This window comes from Schistocerca serialis, unplaced genomic scaffold, assembly GCF_023864345.2.
Source record: "Schistocerca serialis cubense isolate TAMUIC-IGC-003099 unplaced genomic scaffold, iqSchSeri2.2 HiC_scaffold_936, whole genome shotgun sequence".
Classification (NCBI taxonomy): domain Eukaryota; kingdom Metazoa; phylum Arthropoda; class Insecta; order Orthoptera; family Acrididae; genus Schistocerca; species Schistocerca serialis.
In genome coordinates this window covers 472,355-481,760 of record NW_026048558.1, presented here as the reverse complement: position 1 = coordinate 481,760, position 9,406 = coordinate 472,355, and positions in this window count along the sequence as shown.

The following is a 9,406-nucleotide window of genomic DNA, read 5'->3' as shown; positions in this document are numbered from 1 at the left end:
TTTCGCGGGCTTGTTTCTGTCTGTCTTCAAGCGTAGTTTATGTTTTTAGTATTCCCGTAACGCACATGTCTTACCTTCGATTAGTGTTATGTGTCCTTTCTTACTAATTTTCGTATGTATACTGTAGATATCCCCCCCATGAACCATGGACCTTGCCGTTGGTGGGGAGGCTTGCGTGCCTCAGCGATACAGATAGCCGTACCGTAGGCGCAACCACAACGGAGGGGTATCTGTTGAAAGGCCAGACAAACATGTGGTTCCTGAAGAGGGGCAGCAGCCTTTTCAGTAGTTGCAGGGGCAACAGTCTGGATGATTGACTGATCTGGCCTTGTAACACTAACCAAAACGGCCTTGCTGAGCTGGTACTGCGAACGGCTGAAAGCAAGGGGAAACTACAGCCGTAATTTTTCCCGAGGACATGCAGCTTTACTGTATGATTAAATGATGATGGTTTCCTCTTGGCTAAAATATTCCGGAGGTAAAATAGTCCCCCATTCGGATCTATCAGTTTAATAAGTCACAGCTGCAAAATACTAACGCGAATTCTTTACAGACGAATGGAAAAACTGGTAGAAGCGGACCTCAGGGAAGATCAGTTTGGATTCCGTAGAAATGTGGGAACACGTGAGGCAATACTAACCTTACGACTTATCTTAGAAGAAAGACTAAGAAAAGGCAAACCTACGTTTCTAGCATTTGTAGACTTAGAGAAAGCTTTTGACAATGTTAACTGGAATACTCTCTTTCAAATTCTGAAGGTGGCAGGGGTAAAATACAGGGAGCGAAGGGCTATTTACAATTTGTACAGAAACCAGATGGCAGTTATAACAGTTGAGGGGCATGAAAGGGAAGCAGTGGTTGGGAAAGGAGTGAGACGGGGTTGTAGCCTCTCCCCGATGTTATTCAGTCTGTATATTGAGCAAGCAGTAAAGGAAACAAAAGAAAAATTCGGAGAAGGTATTACAATTCATGGAGAAGAAGTAAAAACTTTGAGGTTCGCCGATGACATTGTAATTCTGTCAGAGACAGCAAAAGGACTTGGAATAGCAGTTGAACGGAATGGACAGTGTCTTGAAAGGGGGATATAAGATGAACGTCAACAAAAGCAAAACGAAGATAATGGAATGTAGTCAAATTAAATCGGGTGATGCTGAGGGAATTAGATTAGGAAATGAGACACTTAAAGTAGTAAAGGAGTTTTGCTATTTATGGAGTAAAATAACTGATGATGGTCGAAATAGAGAGGATATAAAATGTAGACTGGCAATGGCAAGGAAAGCGTTTCTGAAGAAGAGAAATTTGTTAACATCGAGTATAGATTTAAGTGTGAGGAAGTCGTTTCTGAAAGTATTTGTATGGAGTGTAGCCATGTATGGAAGTGAAACATGGACGATAAATAGTTCGGACAAGAAGAGAATAGAAGCTTTCGAAATGTGGTGCTACAGAAGAATGCTGAAGGTTAGATGGGTAGATCACGTAACTAATGAGGAGGTATTGAATAGGATTGGGGAGAAGAGGAGTTTGTGGCACAACTTGACTAGAAGAAGGGATCGGTTGGTAGGACATGTTCTGAGGCATCAAGGGATCACCAATTTAGTACTGGAGGGCAGCGTCGAGGGTAAAAATAGTAGAGGGGAGACCAAGAGATGAATACACTAAGCAGATTCAGAAGGATGTAGGTTGCAGTAGGTACTGGGAGATGAAGAAGCTTGCACAGGATAGAGTAGCATGGAGAGCTGCATCAAACCAGTATCAGGACTGAAGACCGCAACAACAACAACAACTGTAAATATTCATTGCTTGCAGCGATTGTTCTGCAGTAATGTAATCGTACAAAGATGGGTCTTTCTGCCTCAGCTGGTATTCCTGCATTTTCACTGTTGCGATTTCTCTGTATACAACGGCACCATGCGCGAAACGCCTGTTGCAACTTTCGACGCTATACACTACGTTTTTCGTAGACGGGGGTTGAACAAAAATATGAAGACTCCGAGATGCGCCCTTGAACATAAATGCAGGTTGCGCTGTTGTATTTCATCTACATCTACATGATTACTTTGAAACTCGCCACGCTGTTTAGCGCCCGAAAACCTCAAACCACACACACACTTTGAAACTCACAATTAAGTGACTGGCAGAGGGTTCATCGAACAACCTTTAAGCTACTTCTCGCACAGTCGACATGCGCCCCGGAAAAACGAGCAGTTGAATCTTTCCACGCGAGTCCTTATCTTACTATAATGACCATTTCTCCTTGTGTAGGTGGGCACCAATAAAATATTTTCACACTCTTGAGGAGAAACTGGGTGATTGATGGTTCAAATGGCTCTGAGCACTATGGGACTCAACCTCTGAGGTCATTAGTCACCTAAGAACTAGTTAAACCTAACTAACACACATCCATGCGCGAGTCCTGATTCGAACCTGCGACCGTAGCGGTCTCGCGGTTCCAGACTGCAGCGCCTAGAACCGTACGGCCACTTCGGCCGGCTGGGTGATTGAAATTTCATGAGAAGATCCCGTCGCAACGAAAGACGCCTTTGTTTTAATGACTGCCACTCCAATTCACGTATCATGTCTGTGGCACTATCTCCCCTACTTCGCGATGATACAAAACGAGCTGCCCTTCTTTGTACTTTGTCGATGTCATCCGTCAGTCCCACCTGATGCGGATCCCACACCGCACAGCAGTACTCCAGAATAGGGCGGACAAGTGTGGTGTAAGCAGTCTCTTTAGTAGACCTGTCGCACCTTCCAAGTGTTCTGCCAATGAATCACAGTCTTTGGTTTGGTCTACCCACAACATTGTCTATGTGATCATTCCAATTTAGGTTATTTGCAATTGTAATCCCTAAGTATTTAGTTCAATTTACAGCCTTGAGATTTGTATGAGTTATCGCGTAATCGAAATTTATCGGATTTCTTTTAGTACTCGTGTGAATAACTTCACACTTTTCTTTATTCAGGGCCAACTGCCACTTTTCGCACAATACAGATATCTTATCTAAATCATTTTGCAAGTCGTTTTGATCATCTGATGACTTTACAAGACGGCAAATGACAGCGTCGTCTGCAAACAATCTAAAACGGTTAGTAAGATTGTCTCCTGTGTCGTTAATTTAGATCAGGAACAATAAAGGGCCTGTAACACTCCCTTGGGGAACGCCGGATATTACTTCTGGTTTACTCGATGACTTTCCGTCTGTTACTACGGACTGTGACCTTTCTGACGGGAAATGACGAATCCAGTCGCACAACTGAGGCGATATTCCATAGGCACACAGTTTGTTTGGTTAGAAGTCGCTTGTGAGGAACGGTGTCGAAAGCCTTCTGGAAATATAAAAATATGGAATGAATTCGACATTCTCTGTCGATCGCACTTATTACTTCATGAGTATAAAGGGCTAGTTGTGTTTCACAAGAACAATATTTTCTGAAAGGGTGTTGACTATGTGTCAATAAATCGTTCTCTTTGCGGTGGTTATGTTCGAACATAGTATATGTTCCTAATTGCTACTGCAAATCGACGTTAACGATATGGGCCTGTAATTTAGTGGATTACTCCTACTACCTTTGGTGTGACCTGCGCAACTTTCCAGTCTTTGGGTACGCATCTTTCGTCGAGCGAACGCTTCTATATGATTGTTAATGTTAAGTATGGAGCTATTGCATCAGCATATGGACCGGAAGAGTTCGCTTTATTAAGTGACTTACGCTGCTTCGCTACACTTAGGATAGCTATTTCTAACTTACTCATGTCGGCAGTTGTTCTTGATTCGAATTCAGGAATCCTTAGTTCGTCTTCTTTTGTGGAGAGATTCAGAAAACGATGTTTAGTGACTCTGCTTTAATGGTACACTGATTTGTGACATCACCACTTTTATCGCGCAATGTAGGTATCGATTACATTTTGTCATTGGTGTAGTTTACAGACGAGCAGAATCTCTCTAGGTTTTCTGCCATATTTCGACGCAGAGTTTCGTTTCCGATAGTGTTAAAAGCATCTCGCACTCAAGTCCGCGTTAAATTTAGAGCTTCTGTAAAACTTCGCCAATCTTACGGATTTTGAGTTCTTTTCAATTTGGCATGATTTCCTCTTTCCTTCTGCAATAGTGTTGTTATCTGTTTGGAGCTCGATGGGGGATCAATACCATGTGTTATCAACTTACTTGGCATTCATCTCGCAGTTGCCGTGGATGCAGTTCCTTTAAAATCAAACCACATTCTGGTCGACGCCTACATAGATTTGAAAGAGTGGAAACTGCCTATTAGGGAGGTGTCACGCGAATTTTTAGCTGTTTTTTAATGAATTTTGCGATAACTTGTGATGCATTTGGGTGTTACGGTATACGGTGTACCTACAACAATCTTGTCGTTACTGCACTGCTGCCCATTAAAATTGCTACACCAAGAAGAAATGCAGATGATAAACGGGTATTGATTGGACAAATATATTATACTAGAACTGACATGTGATTACATTTTCACGCAATTTGGGTGCATACATCCTGAGAAATCAGTACCCAGAACAACCACCTCTGGCCGTAATAACGGCCTCGATACGCCTGGGCATTCTACATCTACATCTATACTCCGCGAGCCACCTTACGGTGTGTGGCGGAGGGTACTTATTGTACCACTATCTGATCCCCCCTTCCCTGTTCCATTCACGAATTGTGCGTGGGAAGAACGACTGCTTGTAAGTCTCCGTATTTGCTCTAATTTCTCGGATCTTTTCGTTGTGATCATTACGCGAGATATATGTGGGCGGTAGTAATATGTTGCCCACCTCTTCCCGGAATGTGCTCTCTCGTAATTTCGATAATAAACCTCTCCGTATTGCGTAACGCCTTTCTTGAAGTGTCCGCCACTGGAGCTTGTTCAGCATCTCCGTAACGCTCTCGCGCTGACTAAATGTCCCCATGACGAATCGCGCTGCTTTTCGCTGGATCATGTCTATCTCTTCTATTAATCCAACCTGGTAAGGGTCCCATACTGATGAGCAGTACTCAAGAATCGGACGAACAAGCGTTTTGTAAGCTACTTCTTTCGTCGATGAGTCACATTTTCTTAGAATTCTTCCTATGAATCTCAACCTGGCGCCTGCTTTTCCCACTATTTGTTTTATGTGATCATTCCACTTCAGATCGCTCCGGATAGTAACTCCTAAGTATTTTACGGTCGTTACCGCTTCCAATGATTTACCACCTATGGCATAATCGTACTGGAATGGATTTCTGCCCCTATGTATGCGCATTATATTACATTTATCTACGTTTAGGGAAAGCTGCCAGCTGTGGCACCATGCATTAATCCTCTGCAGGTCCTCCTGGAGTACGTACGAGTCTTCTGATGTTGCTACTTTCTTGTAGACAACCGTGTCATCTGCAAATAGCCTCACGGAGCTACCGATGTTGTCAACTAAGTCATTTATGTATATTGTAAACAATAAAGGTCCTATCACGCTTCCCTGCGGTACTCCCGAAATTACCTCTACATCTGCAGATTTTGAACCGTTAAGAATGACATGTTGTGTTCTTTCTTCTAGGAAATCCTGAATCCAATCACAAACCTGGTCCGATATTCCGTAAGCTCGTATTTTTTTCACTAAACGTAAGTGCGGAACCGTATCAAATGCCTTCCTGAAGTCCAGGAATACGGCATCAATCTGCTCGCCAGTGTCTACGGCACTGTGAATTTCTTGGGCAAATAGGGCGAGCTGAGTTTCACATGATCTCTGTTTGCGGAATCCATGTTGGTTATGATGAAGGAGATTTGCATTGAGTCAAACAGAGCTCGGATGGCGTGTACAGGTACTGCTGCCCGTGCAGCTTCAACACGATACCACAGTTCATCGAGAGTAGTGACTGGCGTATTGTGACGAGCCAGTTGCTCGGCCAACATTGACCAGACGTTTTCAGTTGGTGAGAGATCTGGAGAATGTGCTGGCCAGGGCAGCAGTCGAACATTTTCTGTACCCAGAAAGGCCCGTACAGGACCTGCAACATGCGGTCGTGCATTATCCTGCTGAAATGTAGGGTTCCGCAGGGATCGAATGAAGGGTAGAGCCACGGGTCGTAACACATCTGAAATGTAACGTCGACTGTTCAAAGTGCAGACAATGCGAACAAGAGGTGACAGAGACGTGAAACCGATGGCACCCCATACCATCACGCCGGGTGATACGCCAGTATGACGATGACGAATACACGCTTCCATTGTGTGTTCACCGCAATGTCGCCAAACACGGATGCGACCATCGTGATGCTGTAAACAGAACCTGGATTCATCCCAAAAAATGACGTTTTGCCATTCGTGCACCCAGGTTCGTCGTCGAGTACAGCATCGCAGGCGCTCCTGTGTGTCATGCAGCGTCAAGGGTAACCTGTTCGTGCAGGTGGCTGTTGTCTTGCAAACGTCCCGATCTGTTGACTCGGGGATCGAGACGTGGCTGCACGATCCGTTACAGCCGTGCGGATAAGATGCCTGTCATCTCGACTGCTAGTGATACGAGGCCGTTGGGATCCAGCACGGCGTTCCGTATTACCCTCCTGAACCCACCGATTCCATATTCTGCTAACAGTCATTGGATCTCGACGAATGCGAGTAGCAATGTCGGGATACGATAAACCGCAATCGCGATAGGCTACAATCCGACCTTTATCAAAGTCGGAAACGTGATGGTACGCATTTCTCCTCCTTACACGAGGCATCACAACAACGTTTCACCAGGCAACGCCGGTCAACTGCTGTTTGTGTATGAGAAATCGGTTGGAAACTTTGCTCGTGTCAGCACGTTGTAGGTGTCGCCACCGGCGCCAACCTTGTGTGAACGCTGTGAAAAGCTAATCATTTGCATATCACAGCACCTTCTTGCTGTCGGTTAAATTTCCCATCTGTACCACGTCATCTTCGTGGTGTATCAATTTTAATGGCCAGTAGTGTAAAAAAAGGAAGAAAACGAAAATAAGTAAATGAATGAGCTTCATGTACCTCTACTCCACGTTCCTTGGTTCCTGGAGGATGGGAACGGGGCATGGTGGCCAGGCCTGGGGTTGAGACCCCTGACCACTTTGGCCCCACCCTCTCCCTTTGGGCGCCGGGAAGGTTCCTTTAAAAAAATAAAAGGAGACAACGAGGCCGGGTTCGAGCCCTGACCGCAGCACAAACTAAAAAAAAAAAGTAATGGTGGAGTAAGACCTTCGCATGCAGAAGATCGTTCTTTCGAATCTTGTAACGCGCTGTAATTTTTTTCATTTTTTGATCTTTTCGAATTGACTTTGCTCATTATTCTTACTTACTTAGTTCAACCTGTTCCCGTGAGTGGCGCCGTCACAGCATGTCTTCAAGATGGCTGCTACACTTGACGTTCGTCAGAAGCAACGTGCTGCCATAGAATTCCTGTGCTGTGAAGAGGAGACAGTGGGAAACATCCATAGGAGGTTGAAAAAGGTGTACGGAGATGCTGCTGTCGATCGCAGTACAGTTGGTCGGTGGGCGAGCAGGTTACGCGATGAAACCGGGCACGGCAATATTGAGGATTGTCCTCGCAGCGGCAGGCCTCGTACTGCACACACTCCAGACTATGTGCAGAGAGTTAACGAATTGCTGACTGCTGACAGGCGCATCACAGTGAACGAATTGTCACGCTACGTCGAGAGGAAGTGTTTGCAGAATACTGAAAGTTTTGGCGTTGAAAAAGGTTTGTGCCAGGTGGATTGCCAGGGTGTTGACAGTGGCTCACAAAGAAACGAGAAAAACGGTATACAGCGAACTTTTGAAACACTACGAGAATAGTGGAGATGAATTTCTTGGAAGAATTGTGACAGGTGATGAAACATGGCTCCATAATTTTTAACCAGAGACGAAGAGGCAATCAATGGAGTGGCACCGTGCAAATCCACCCAAGAAAAAAATTTCAAAACCACACCTTCTGCTGGAAAAGTTGTGGCCACGATGTTTTTCGATTCCGAAAGACTCTTGCTTGTGGACATCACGCCAAGTGGAACCACAATAAATTCTGATGCATATGTGACGACACTGAAGAAACTTCGAGCTCGACTGAGTCGTGTTCGACCACATCGGCAAAAGCAGGATGTTCTGCTGTTGCACGACAATGCACGGCCACATGTCAGTCAAAAAACCGCGGAAGCTCGGATGGACAACACTGAAACACCAGCCTTACAGTCCTGACCTGGCTCCGTGTGACTGTCATCTCTTTGGGAAACTGAAAGACTCTCTTCGTGGAACAAGGTTTGAAGATGGTCACTCCCTTGTGCTCGCTGCCAAAGAGTGGCTCCAGAAGGTCGGTCCAGAATTTTACCGTGCGGGTATACAGGCGCTGGTTGGAAGATGGCGTAAGGCAGTTGAGAGGGATGGAAATTATGTGGAGAAATGAAAATATTGTTCCTAAAGGATGTATCTACACACTAAAACTTTCAAACATGTAGAATAAAAGATGGATTTACATTAAAACAATAGTGTCTATTTCTTTTTGAGTGACCCTGGTACACCTTCGTTCGCGATGTGACCCAGCGGATGATGTTATTCCGGTTCCCCTGTATGCGGTATAAATCTTCGACACGGAGCGCCTTCGGTTACCTCTGTTACGAACGCACTCACTACACGGGGAACCTACAATCCACCCAACTCTGAATTCATTTTGCTCCGACTCACGACTGACACAAACTTTTGATGACATTGTGCAGCTGTCGTTGGTTACATACTTCGGGAGCCCAGACGAGGTCTAAATGGTTGCGAAGAAAAACTCTACCTCTTAAGCACCAAATAATAATGTAAGGATCATCATGACAGATACGGGCATTAGTAACCACAAGATTGTTGTACGCAACCTGAATACCGTAACATGCAAATAGATCCAAAGTAAATCGCAAAATACACAAAAGAAACAGGTAAAAATTCCCGTGACACCTCCCTAATACACTACTGGCCATTAAAATTGCTACACCACGAAGATGTGCTACAGACCCGAAATTTAACCGACACGAAGAAGATGCTGTGATATGCAAATGATTGGCTTTTCAGAGCATTCACACAAGGTTTGCGACGGTGGCGACACCTACAACGTGCTGACATGAGGAAAGTTTCCAACCGATTTCTCATACACAAACAGCAGTTGACCGGCGTTGCCTGGTGAAACGTTGTTGTGATGCCTCGTGTAAGGAGGAGAAATGCGTACCATCACGTTTCCGAATTTGATAAAGGTCGGATTGTAGCCTATCGCGATTGCGGTTTATCGTATCCCGACATTGCTACTCGCGTTCGTCGAGATCCAATGACTGTTAGCAGAATATGGAATCGGTGGGTTCAGGAGGGTAATACGGAACGCCGTGCTGGATCCCAACGGCCTCGTATCACTAGCAGTCGAGATGACAGGCATCTTATC